General features: G+C 43.3%; 1 long non-coding RNA gene across 1 annotated transcript in view; it reads right to left on the reverse strand.

Annotated features, from left to right (window-relative positions):
- Positions 1 to 3,666: 3,666 nt before the first annotated feature.
- Positions 3,667 to 13,085, reverse strand: part of LOC104403724 — a 113,497-nt gene continuing 104,078 nt past the window's right edge. Inside the window, exon 4 of the long non-coding RNA XR_719899.1 lies at positions 3,667 to 3,797. This is a non-coding gene — a long non-coding RNA (uncharacterized LOC104403724). The remainder of the gene's footprint in view (positions 3,798 to 13,085) is intronic.

A 13,085-nucleotide genomic window follows, 5' to 3' on the forward strand; every position in this document is an offset into this window, starting at 1 on the left:
TCTGTAACAGGCAGGGGGACCATGTAAGAGCAAATGAAGACAAGGCGGCAGAAGCATCCTGCCCAACTTGCCAGTGACAGTCTTGGTGGGGGGAGAGGAGGAGAGAGGGAGGCTTTTAATGCTGAGTTTTCTGAGCTCCTCAGTTTGTGCCCCAGACCATAATCCTGTCTCTGCTGCTCTGAGTACCTGCTCTTTTTAACCTAATGGATGCAAAATGAAGACTCCATAAACTTGGATGCAAATTGTGATCTTGCCTGAAAAGAGGAGAAGGCTCATCATCTTGGTGGGTCCCCAAGAGGCAGGTCTGAGGCCAGCCAACAAAACCCATTTCAGCCTGGCTCGTGCAATGGTGTTTCCTCTCTGATGGGCAAGATCGCCACATCCAAAATGCATGGCTTAGGCCTTAGCTTGGCACAGTGAGTCCCAGGCCAGGAATGGGTGCCTCACCTTTAGGGGAGAGTCACAGGATGTGTCCATCTGCTGAGCATCCAGCCCTGGGCCCCTAAAAGCAAACACACTTCTCAGGCACATGCCTATGGTCCTGGGACCAAAAAAAAGACTCCTCGCATGCAAAGCTTTTACAAATTTGGTCACTGTGACCAAACTTTATTACCCATTTTATGGAACTGTGACAAAAGTCTAAGAATCAAACAACATGGGGATCACAGAGGCTATTATGTTTATTGTGCTGAACAGACTGTGATAATCCATTAAAGGAACATTTTCAACAAGCAAGCGATTTGAAGTACAATCATAGACAGCAACTCTACACGAAGAACAAAGCGTAAAGTTAGAAGACACTCAAAAGAAAAAGTAAACTGTAGTTAAACATCTTGAAGCGGTTTTTTTCTTTTTCCTGCAAACACACCTCTCTTGCAGAAATGGTAAAGAGTTAAATGTCCAGTCTTAGTTAGCAGTGACCACTGACAGCAAAGAACAGTCGTATAAAATTTATCTCCCACAAAAATAAACTATATATATAAAAAATTTTATGATGTTCTCACTGATTCAATGGCCACATGCAATTTTTCAGTCTGAAAAAATGAGGTATAGTAGGCCCTAAGAGGTAGTAATGTGTTTTGATTGTACTACAATATATAGAAAATAAAAGATTCAGTTCATCAGAGTGGTAAGTCTCTTGGAGGCTGAAGCGTGACACACACTCAGCCATTATTTCTGTGTCATCCACTGAATACTGTGGTTTTAAAAAATGCAAAAATAAAACCCCAGAACGGACTTGCTTAAGGCTTGGTTCAATGCCTTTTGAAGTCAGCAGAATTCCTTCTACTACCTTCAAGTGACACTGGATTTGGCCTGTTAGAACTACCGTATAGCTAGGATTATTTCTCTTTCACTCAGTATTAACGTGTCTTGTTGTAATACTCTGATCAGCTCTTTCTCAGCGATTTCCGCCACTGAACCCTCTGTGGGCTTTCAAGGAGGTCCGTATTTCTTGACATTGCCTCTTGGAAGAAGCCAGTAAGTAGTTATCTTCAACTGCATTTGGCTCGGTACTAAAGCCATACGAACAGACGCCTTCCTGAGAAACTACCCCTGGCCCAGTTATTAATACAATGGTAAAAAGTACTGACTAGGAAAGAGAGGAAGAACGGAAATAAAACAGAACCAGAGAAAGCAAAATCAGAGGAAAGAGAAGGAACAACAAAAGTGAGAGAGAGGAGAACAAAAAAAACCTCTACATAAGAAGCATTTAAAATAAATCTGGCTGAAACATATTACAAAATCACATTTGTGTAAAATACACGAAAATACTTGTCAAGTATTTTCTTACAATCTACTAATTTCTTTTTTTTTTAAACACATATTTGTGATTGCATTATGCAAAAGCTGAGCTTGTTGCTTCCCACCTACAAAGCTTCAAGTTTCTTTGAAGGTTTTTTTTTTGTTCTTTTTTTTTTTTTTAATACGAAAGTAATTTAAAATGTGTTCATTTTCCACAAGTTATTTTACAAAAATAGTTTTCAATTAGGGATTAGTTGCAGTCCTAACTGTTTCAAACGTCTCAAAACTAATGCTGAAAGTAACAAGTTCATTCCATTTAAAGTCTGGAGGTAGGTCTTTGTCAATCAATTAGTCCATTTCTTTAAACAATTCATTTGAGGTACAAACTTGGACAGTAATATTTAAACATTACAGCTAAATTTTTTTCTATGTCATGTAGTGTCATTGAAGAAAATTATCCTTACAAACCCATCAGCAATTCAGTACAAAAATATATTCAAGTTAACAGTACATTACACAGAAGTCTAGCAGAGAATAGGGTAAGTACATTAAAAACAAAACAAACCAAAACAAAAGAAAAACAAAAAATCAAACCAAGAGAAAGAAAAATACATAGTCATGCCAAAACACAATAAAGATACTGCTTCCTTAACTCCAATTAAGTGTTGAAGTAGAAATAAGGGGAAAATGCAGATACTCGTGATTATCTACCCAGTAAAAATTTCCTGCATTGAATGTGTATAGCAGCATGTATTTATCAGTCTGTTGAGTTATTTGTAAAAATCAGAGGTAGCATTGAATAGTGGGGTAATATTGCATGTGGTGCTAAAAGTGCTGCTTTGAAAGATGGAAAAATGTCACTGGCACCGAGGTGCTCAGCAAACCATCCTATGTCAAAATAAATTGCTTAAAGTAATGCACGAGCTTAGCTGAGGTACGTGGTGTTTGTTCTTACATCAGGACTGATGAGTACTGAGGAGAGATGCAATTCTTTTGAAATACTGGTACGGGGCGAGTGGAATTAGTCGAAACTAAGCAAAACTTCTGGATCATTTTTGTTTGGATAAATCCATGGTTAATTTTGAGGTACCTTTCTGTATGTTTTAAAACACTTTTCTCAATAAAGACTTAGTCGTTAATGGCATAAGGTGTTTGGTGTCAATCATTTTTGTTTCCATAGAAAATGCCTGGATCTACAGAAAGCCAACTCTGGCTTCCTATTGTCCAGAAGATGAGGGCTGTTCATTTTGTATACTACTACTTCTGCTGATATGTTTGTATCTATAACTATACAACGTATCTTTGTCTTTCTTCCCTTTTGCAAAATGAAAGTACCTTTTTCGTGTTGATTTCTTTCTTCTGCTTACCAGCTGAATGAAGTGAAAGATCAGCTTTCATTTTTTTTCCTGAAATAACAGTAAGTCTTAAAAAAAAAAAACAACAAAAAAAAATCAAGTACAAGTCTACAAGAAGGTTACAAGAGAAAAAGAGTAGTATCTATTCCCTATCTTTGGTGTTCTAAAACAGGGAGTTCACTAAGCAGGGAGTGGGTTGCTGGAAGAGTTGCAAGGCTTTAGTGTTACACACTCAGCCTTTCCTATTTCAATGCCCATTATAATGACTATGTTACAAGTTAATTGTTTATATGCAGTGCAGTGAATGACATAAACCTGATTTGGAGCTCTTTTTGACCCATTCACCCTTACTTAGCAGCTCAAATGAACTATTAGTAGGTTAAGAAAAAAGAAAACAGTAATTAAAAGTTGCATCGTTAATCTGTGCCCCCTTTGTGTTACAGCAGTTTTTCACTAAACCTGGGACTGTGAAGGGATTACAAAAAAGATGATTAGTCAAATCCTTTTTAAGGTTATTTGATTTCCCGCCCCCGCCCCCCCCCAGGCAAAAGTGGAAAGACCATGGCAATAGAAAATCAGCGGTCAAGGCAGTGTCTTCTCCCTTCAAAAGACCCAACTGCTGATGAGGTAGAAATTGCATGGTGCGGTCTCCTAGTCTTCCTCTGCAGACTCTTGTGAGGACGTTTCTTCAGTCTCTTCCTAGAACACACAAGCAGAAAAAATAAATGCTGTGGCAACTGTGTGTCTTACTCTGCTGATAATTACCTCCTGAGCTAACAAAATGCCCTTTACAGCTGCTGTGACATCTCAAGAAGCCACCTTGGGAAGGAGGTGTAGGTCCCCTGCTCTCTGATCCCCCCACTTTTCCCTACCAGGCTTTCCACCTACCCCAGGGGGTGCCAAGAAAAAGTAATCTGTATCATGCTCTGTCAAGGTTCTCTTACGGCCAGCAGACATCAACAGCTAGGAAACGGAAAGCATTTTGAGCAGGTAAACTAGGGCCCTGGGAAGCCTTCTCCTCCTTATCGGCTGTTCTCCTCCGCCCTAGTGCTGCCTTCATGTTTGCTTTCAGCAGGCCTGACCAAATGTGATGCTCTTACACTGCTTATTTAACAAATGTGCAGTACCTTTCAGGACACGTGTGGTAAACTGGGGGCAATAAACATTTCTAATGAAAGGGGCTGTCAGTGAAAAGTTGTTTTTTATCAAAGGCTGAACATCATTGCCTAAGACAGCACGTGAAAAAGATCTAGGAAGAAGAGGAATTTACCCCCTCAGCCAACTGAGACCTTTGAAGAATGACCAGCTTAAAACAGCTTATAACAGTCTTCATACTTTAATAGATTTGATTTTCCACATGGCTTCATTTTGTCTGGGTGGCTAACTGACACAATTTATAACTCTCTTCCTTTCCCAGGCCACTACAGTACACCATTCAGCAAAGCATGCCTTAAAGCTTGCCTGCATTATATGGCCAAACTTCCATTCATTAGTGTTTGAAACACCTCAGCTGTGAAGGGCTCCTAAATGCTACCATGTGTGACACTGCTGCCGAGGAGCGGCATCAAGGAAAAACACTGGGCTTTAATCATAGGCCACTGCTCACTGCAATCCCTTTTCAAAAGGTTTCAACTGCTCCCCGTGCCACCTCCCCACAAGAAAAGACTGAAAAAAGCTGTAAATCCAGGGAATAAACATAAGTATAAATGAATGGATGACAGCTTAAAAAATATAACCATAGCAGCATCAAGCCATGAGATTTCACACTGGTTTTGTTTAGTCTGCTTTGGGTTATGTGGGAAATGTGAAAAGCATGAAGCAAACAGTCCCCCCTCTCCCTTCAAACCCCCACTCCCTGCTAAAGCTTGGGCCTCAGATATTTAAGCCAATACGTTTATATCTCTTGACTAGGAAACAGTCCATGACCCTGGGGTACTCTCTCGAACACCAGGCACAAAGAAAGATGTAGCATGATCAAAGCCATGGATAGAGGAAAGAGAGCAAAGTCAAGTGTCAGCTGCCCTCTGACCTTGAATTTTCAATTAATATTTAAATTCCAGAAGACACCGATCTATCATGCAGATGAACGATTTCTTCCTCACAACTCATGCCCACTTGTAGCAGTGTTATATTCACAGTGCTGCTATGGAAATGATCCCCAGCTCACAAAATGACCAAGCAAATTTTATTCTGTCCCTGGCGGCACTGGGGGACCTGAACTCACACTCCAGCGAATCCCATTAAGGCGTAAAGGATTTTCCCTGCTTATCTGCCTCGCAGAACGGGGACTGTGACTGTTACAACATGTAAATCAAGAAGAAAAATGGTATCTACAGGCATCTAACGAAGGGCTAATTTGGGCTGCCTGTGGAGAAACTGTGGGTTCTGTGCTCTTAACATAATACAGGTAGACATAGTTTGGTATTTGATGACGACCACATGCGTAATTCCTCACAGCACCGCAGTCAGCCCTGAGCCTCTCGTCATTGCTTCCCAGAAGACGGCAGTGTACGCGTGAGCACGGAGCAGCAGCTCTCTTTGTTTTATGCTTGGCTTGTCAGGAGACTACTGAAACCTGATGGATTCATTTTCCACGAAGGTAGACTTCCGATCACAGAATAAGAAGGATGGAGGAGAGGCAAAGGATGTGGAAGGACTTACTTCAGAGCCCAGCCAGGGTGACCACAGAGACCTACTTTTAGTTAAAGAGTTGAACACTCTAGTGATTTTTACTGTCAATCTCATGATATTTCTTCTACTTATAGTCCCTGCTGCAGTGACCAAGAAAATTAATGAGAAGCTCTTCCTTCATGTGTATATAAATATATATATATATGTTCATGTAATGAGGGACGAGATTCTCTCATCATCATACGTATATGCAAATGTGTGTACCTGTAGTACCTGGAAGGATGAGAAATAAAAAATCAAGCTAACCTCCCCCAAATATATTTAGTAATTATTAAAAAATTATTACTTATTTAATAATTATTAAATAATGAACTAATTATTAAAAATATTTGAGACCAGCAGACTTTGAATTCACATCAGTCCTGGGAAAGACTTTTTTCATGAAGAAAAGCTGGCAAACGGATCAGATTGTTATGCAGCAAAAAGAAAACTTTCCTTCCTTAAGTTCATTCCTTGCAAAAGCCTAGGATAGCTCAGTTACAGACGGGTGGTTTTAAGCCAACCTATCATGTAAGTCTCTTGTCAAGACACAGATGGAGACATGATTGCTGCTCTGAAGGGCTTACAATTCAAACAAAGGGATAATACAGATCAGACATATATGCATGAAGAGACCCAAAGGAAGAAGCAAGTAGAGGTTCTGAAAGAGAAAATGCAAATGTGTAAGATCAGAACAGAGAGGGAGTTTCTGCATTTGTGAAAAATTGGTTGCAAATATCAGCAGATTGTGCAGCTGTGATCCTCAACCCACCCTATGCCTCTACAGCACCCACATGCACACGTCTTCCCAAAAGATGGAGGGGGGCAGGCGTTTTGAAATCTGTGCACACCTTAGTAGTTGCAAACCTGTTCTGTGCTGACCCATTTCAGCCAGAGATTGACTGAACTGCACTGCTTGCTGTGTCAGGGCACTGGGCACCTCAGGGGAAGGATGCTTTACCGCCAGTTAGCACCCTCCAGGCACTTGCAGCTCCTCACAGACATACCAAGGTCGATGGACTAGCCATGCACCACAGGATCAGCCCCTAGGCCAAAAGTGAAATACTTCGTAAGTGCAGACGTGCTTCCGATCAAGTTGAAGAGAAGGGCAAAAATCAAGAAGGAAAGCATGGTCATTAAAGCAGACATCAGAAATCCGAGTCACTCAGTCACAGCATGATAGCCATGCAGAGCATAAATTCAGCACCACCACAGGAAACGCTCAGCCAAGAAGCAAAGGTTTCACGTTACATGGCAGCCTTAATTCAGGTTGTTCTCACTCTTTCGGTGCATTCACTGTAGTTGCGGAGACAGAATGGTGACATGTGTTAATTGAGCGTAAACGTTCATCGACCCAGTTTTGCCTTGAACTGCTACTCCCCTGGTTATTTGTTTTCTGCTCCAGCAAGCTGGGGAGAAGCTGGGCTAGCAGACTGCAAAGAGAAACCTGAGAAAGCTTCAGACCAGGTCAGATCTGGCTAACTGGGAAGCCACAGCCACGCAGAGCTCAGGGTGAATAGGACAAGCACTTGAAGGGCAGGGCAAATACTTGCGTGCACAGCTCAGACTTTACTCCCTGCTGCTAAGACAATATCCCTCGTAGCTCCCTGTGCATCTGTGTGCCCCTCATATGTGTATCCTCAGGGGTGGAATGGCATGAGGATGTGCTGCAGAAGCAGCTTTACTTGGCTCCATGCATGCTTATCACAGAGTGATATTGTAAGAAACTGCAAGCTGTAAGGTAAACACCCTGAGCAGTTTCCTCCTTTAATTGCTGTAAGTGCCCTATCAAACAAGGAGTGATGGGGAGCTGCTGTCTCTCCCAAAAAAAGAGCACCAAGAAGGCTTTCTCCAAAGCTCCTATGTGCACAAATGCTTAATAGGTCTTTTGTTGAGAGATATCGCTAGCAAGTGGCTGGCAGATGAGGACACTGGACTGGGACCCTCATGCCTCACTGATGTTGGGCCTCAGAAGGAGAGAAAGGAAAAATGCTTCACAGTGGCTCAAAGCAGGGATCTGTCCTCTGAAGGGCTACATTTCAGGGGAGCTGGCACCACTGTTGTTGGCCCTGATTTAATAGTGGTGAAGGTAACAAAAAGGACCAGGAGGTAGGATAGCAGGCTTCAGTGAGAAGTGCTATCTGCAGCCAGCATGTCTATTTCAACTTGCCCAACACAGGATTTCACAATATGCCATCCTTGGCAGGATCTGGTTGCCTGAAGATAGGAGCCCGGGGCTGCTTTAGATGCCCTTGGTATTTCATCTGGTATCCAGCAGCCAGGCCAGAAGAGTCCTGGTCTTCTGTGTCATGCCTGCCTGCCTTATGTGGATGTCTGTGATCCCCTGGGACACCTAAAAGGGCACAGAACAGCAGTGTCGAGATGTGTGGACTCACTAACCCTCTCCATGATGATGATGATCCCTGCTTTTCAAGGTTCCCCACCGTGGGAAACAAACTAGTGTATACTGCAGGAACTTGTGAGGTGATAACCACTAGCATGTGCATCTCATTCCTAAAGCTCAGAGAAGAGCATTCCCCTACCTGCAGAGGACAACTGTTTGGCATTTTTGTAAAAATGTTTGTTCTGTTCTAATACCATGGGGCAAAGCTCCTTTATGGTTATTTCAAGGTTAATTGTCTTTGCCTCAGAAAGGTCACTGACTATTCAGCTGGCAATTCATTTTCTTCACCTTCTGCTCATGAATTTCTGAACTGTGGATTTAAAAAAAGCTAGAACCAATTTTGTGAGATGAACTGCAGGATCACAGTAATACTACATATGGAGCCTCTGAGTTTGTCAGAGCTTTTATTTTATAGCAAAGTATTAGCTATTGGCACAGATTTTGCTGGCTGCTTTCTAAGCCTGAGAGGGTATGCTTGAATAGATACGTCAAAAAGAACTGCTGACAAGAGCAACTTGCGAACTGTGGACCATTGTCTGTTGTTAACTTGTCTGAAATCCCCTGGCATGCAAGCTAATATTTTCAGAGGAGTCCCTGAAGGCAGTGGCTCCTATTGCAGATGCAGGGGGCCAGGCTGCGCCCCGCTGAGACACAGTGCCAATGCACCAAACTGCTTTAGAAATTCTTACAGCACTAACAGACACTCAAAGTAGGTTTGCTCTGTGTGAAGCTTAGGGTGGGATCTGCTGCTTCGAGCTACTTCTTTCTGCAAAGCACACTGACAAGCTCAGAGACAGCTGTCACTCAGCAGTAAGGCAAAGTTTACCTCCAGAAGCTGAATTCAGAGCTCAAATTGATGCACGTATTTACTTCACACATCACAATAAACGGATTTATTGGGGCAGAAGAGATGACCATGGCCATATACAGAAAGGCCACACAACTCTTATTACTGCTGGCTTAAAGCATGTTTTTAAGAAGGGCACCTAAGGAAATTACTTCAATACAGAAACTCCATCCCAACACACATGAGTAAACCAGCCCACAAGCAAGAAATTTCTGTCACTGCAAGAAGGAGCACAACTTCTCTAGCTTGGTGACTAAGAGCACAGTTAAAAACTCTGCTTACAGAGCGAAAAGGTTCTGGAGCCCCACAGCCCTCTCCCAGCACAGTTCCTGCAGTCCTTGACTAAGACATGGGACAGCCCTGGGGGTAGTGAGCAGGCAGGTCTCCCCAGGGAAGCAAAACTCAGTACTTAAATGACATTAAACAGAGGGACAAACAGACAAATGGCAGCTGATGGGAGATTTGGGTTGAGATTTAAGGAGTGGAAACCCACATTCTTGCTTTAAACGTAAAAGTTCCTACGGACTTAGCCTCTAATGGCCCACCTTGTCATGAAAGGATGTTGGCCTTCTAAAGACTACAGACTTGGCCATAGTGTGAGTCCAGTATTCGGATACCAGCAAGGAGCCTTGCTGAGCTGCTGCTTAACATTCCTAATGCCCAAGTGCATGCTGTTGGGCATACGCAGAGCTGCCTGCTGCTCTTAGGAGCAGTCTAAGGCAAGTACCTTAAAGATCATTTTGACTTGGAGATGTCCTCGAAGTTTCCACACTCAAGAAGGCAATGCACAATAGACATCAAGGCTAAGACTTATCTTTGAATGTTCATGTACACAATGGCACTGGTTTGGAAATGCACATGCAGACCTATTTCAAAATCCTCATGCTCTCTGACTTGAACCAGATACTTCAAGCAGGGTTTTCTACCTTGTATGAAGAAGCTTGCACCCACCCAGCTGTTGTGTATGGAGGATACATCTCTATTCTGTTGAAGTCACTCCACTTTTATATAAATAATCAAATATTTTGTAAGGGATGGAAAAGGAGCAGAGAGAATAAAGCAAAGCACTAATGCAGTCCTGCAGGTGACAAGCATGTGGCTTCTGAGCTGCATGTTTAATAAGAAAATTAAGGGTGTCCTCTCCTTTCACTGCTGGAACAATACTGCTTGATTAGCAAAAAGGCTACTCATGGGGATTGCTGCTCATGGGGGTCCACATCCCCAGCTGTTGGAGGAAGTGAACTAGCTGGGGCAGCCAGAGAGAAGTTGCTGGGACTGTGCTGGGACTCAACTGCTGGTGAGCATGGCCCAGGCATGGCCATGGCAGGGTGGGAGAGAGCTACCATCCTTGCATGCCCAAGAACCACTCCTACAGAGCCCCTTCTTCTGCTGGAGGAAGTGTCTCACAAGGCTTTGCCAAGTTATGGTCCTTGAGTAACAGATTCAGATAGCTTCTGTTCTACATGAATGCAAACATTTCCGAGGCATCTTTCTTACCCACAAATATAGTTCAGTACCCAAATAGTTCCCAGTGAAAAAAATTCTGTCTAAAGTTTACAGAGATACTAAAAATATATGCCAGTTGGAGTGCCCTGGTTTGGAGGAAGCATGCATCTAGAAGCAGCGGCCACTTTTAAACTCAGAGGGAGAAAGCCAGTTGAAGGCTCTAAGTATAGAGAGAGGTTTGTTTCCCCTTACATACAGAAAGCTGTCAAGTATCATGGATCAGAGTTCAGCTCCACACAGAATGAAGGGAAATGGGGAGCATAAATACAGCAGGAAAAAAGGTGTGAAGATTTTAATTTTGTGAACTGCAAATGTGCTTGTATTTCACTTGGCTTTTAATAGTGTGAGTAAAACCAGAGGGGATCATGACAGTGCTCTGTAGGATCTCTACAGGACAGGACAGAACAGGATAGGAGAGGACAGGACAGGAGAGGACAGGACGGGACAGGACGTTCCTCTTTACATATAGATTCAGATCTCTTTTTCCTGTTAGATTACAGAGGATTCAAAAACATTTCACTATCTCCTAGTTTATCTCCCACTAGGAAAACTATTTGACATAACGGAGTGATAATGAGTGTCCCTGGTTACTCTGAGAGAAAAGGCTTACCTGACACAGGACCTTTAAAGCCAGGAGGGCTCACACTGAGAACTTCCAGAGATAGGAATTAGGCTGGCTGACGTTTAGATACCTTAAAAAGTACCTGCCTCAGGCTCCCCTTTTCAACGTCCATTACAGATAGCCATAAATGAACCTCAGCTCCAGGTGCCCAACTTTGCCGTGTATTTTAGAGCAGCCCTAAAGTCAGCTCAGCCATGAGGCTTCTGCAAGGCAGCAGGTCACTCGGCACTGAAGCCTGTGCTGCTGAAGCCTTTTGAAATTGAGACTCAGCTGTCTAAATTACGTCAGGCCAGATTTCTTAAACACGTTTTGGCATCTGAGTATAGCAAGTGCCTTTTTGACCCAAGCAGGTCAAAACACTTTGAAAAAATCTGTTCCCCATGTGATTAAAAGGAGACTAAAAATCTCCACCAAAATCTCAGCACTGGTCAGAAGAATTTTGCAGGAAGCACCATTTAAAGTCTGCAAAGCACAGACCTGAAGTGAAAATGGTGCTTGAAGCAATCATGGGTGCTGTGCTAACACTGACAGAGATGTATTTTGTTTTGGAGAGCTTCAACCCTACAAGATGTAAACAGTTCTGGTGGGAAGGAAATAAAATATTAGGGAAAAGAAGGCAGCAGCACTATTAGAAACATATACAACTGAGCTGGACTAACCCCAACTTTGAGAAGCTGCTCTGACAAACCTCTTGTGGAGCTGCAAGCTGGAGGAGTGGTAAACTGCTCACATTCACACAGCAAACCACACTCCAGAGCCAAAAATCCAGGCTGGAACACAAGGCAAGCAGAGGGTCTAATAATATTCTCTAATCATGAATATCTATGTCCATAATTACGTGAAAGAGCAAGGAAAAAAAAAAAGGTGGATGTCAATCTTTAAAAAATGCTTAGGCTTGTGCAGTTCACTGAAACACTGCGGGTCAGTGCATTAGCTCTGCTTTCTTGTGGCAATGGGGACAGCAAAGCCCGAAGGGATCCTGGAGCCCACACAGGTGAGGCTGAGGGAGTCTGCCTTCCTCCTGAGCCCCAGTGGTACTTGAAACAGCGCCAATTTCCGTGCATATTTTATACTGAGCGACAGAAGGAAGACTACAGTGAAGGTGACCCAATAATGGAGCAGGTAAAGGAACACTAGGACAGACTTTGAAATGAAGGTCAAACTCCTATCATTTACTTTACTTCTGTCACCTCCCCCCTATTTTAGAACATGAAAAGGAGAATGAAGTAAGGCCTGCTAGTTTTCTTTTCTTTTTTTCCCCCTAAAAACGACTACTTGTTACAGACAGGAAGCAACTGCCAGAAGTTATTCACCTCCAATCCTTTATCACTTAAAAAAGCATCATGGCTCCGTCTACAAAGCCACTGGCAACTCTGCAGTTTGGGAGCACCTATCTATCTGTAATGATAAATAATAAAATAAAGCGTCTTCCCTTTTGAATCCCAGCTGAGAGATTTTGCCAAGTGATCAGACTTGTCTGAACCTCGGAGCAGCAGCTTTGAAGTATTAAGAAAGAGATTGAAAACCTGCAGCCAAGAGCCGCACACACCTCATTAGGGCCCAGCCATGCGGGAAGGCCGAGCAGCAGCCGCCAGCCCCGCATACCCACTGGGAAAGGGGCTGCGGGAAGGGAAGATAAAAGAGCCTTTCACAGTGGAAGTGCACCAGTGACACATTTACGAGTGCCAGCCCCGAGGCTGAGCGTCCCGCGCCATGCCAGCGCAGCCCTCAGGGTGGGCAGGGGCATGGGGGCTCCGCCACCACCATCACTCTCCCACAGTCTCCCCCGGCTTTCCTCTTCCTCTCTTTTATTTTGTTTCTGAAGGAGGGAGTTCAATGTACAAGGCTCTACGTTCCAGGGGTCATGCCTTGATAAGGCCCCCCGAAATGAGAAACATATTTGCGAAAGATAGCGAGCTGGGTTCTCCAATCTGGTTC

This window comes from Nestor notabilis, unplaced genomic scaffold, assembly GCF_000696875.1.
Source record: "Nestor notabilis isolate BGI_N333 unplaced genomic scaffold, ASM69687v1 scaffold1753, whole genome shotgun sequence".
Taxonomy (NCBI): domain Eukaryota; kingdom Metazoa; phylum Chordata; class Aves; order Psittaciformes; family Psittacidae; genus Nestor; species Nestor notabilis.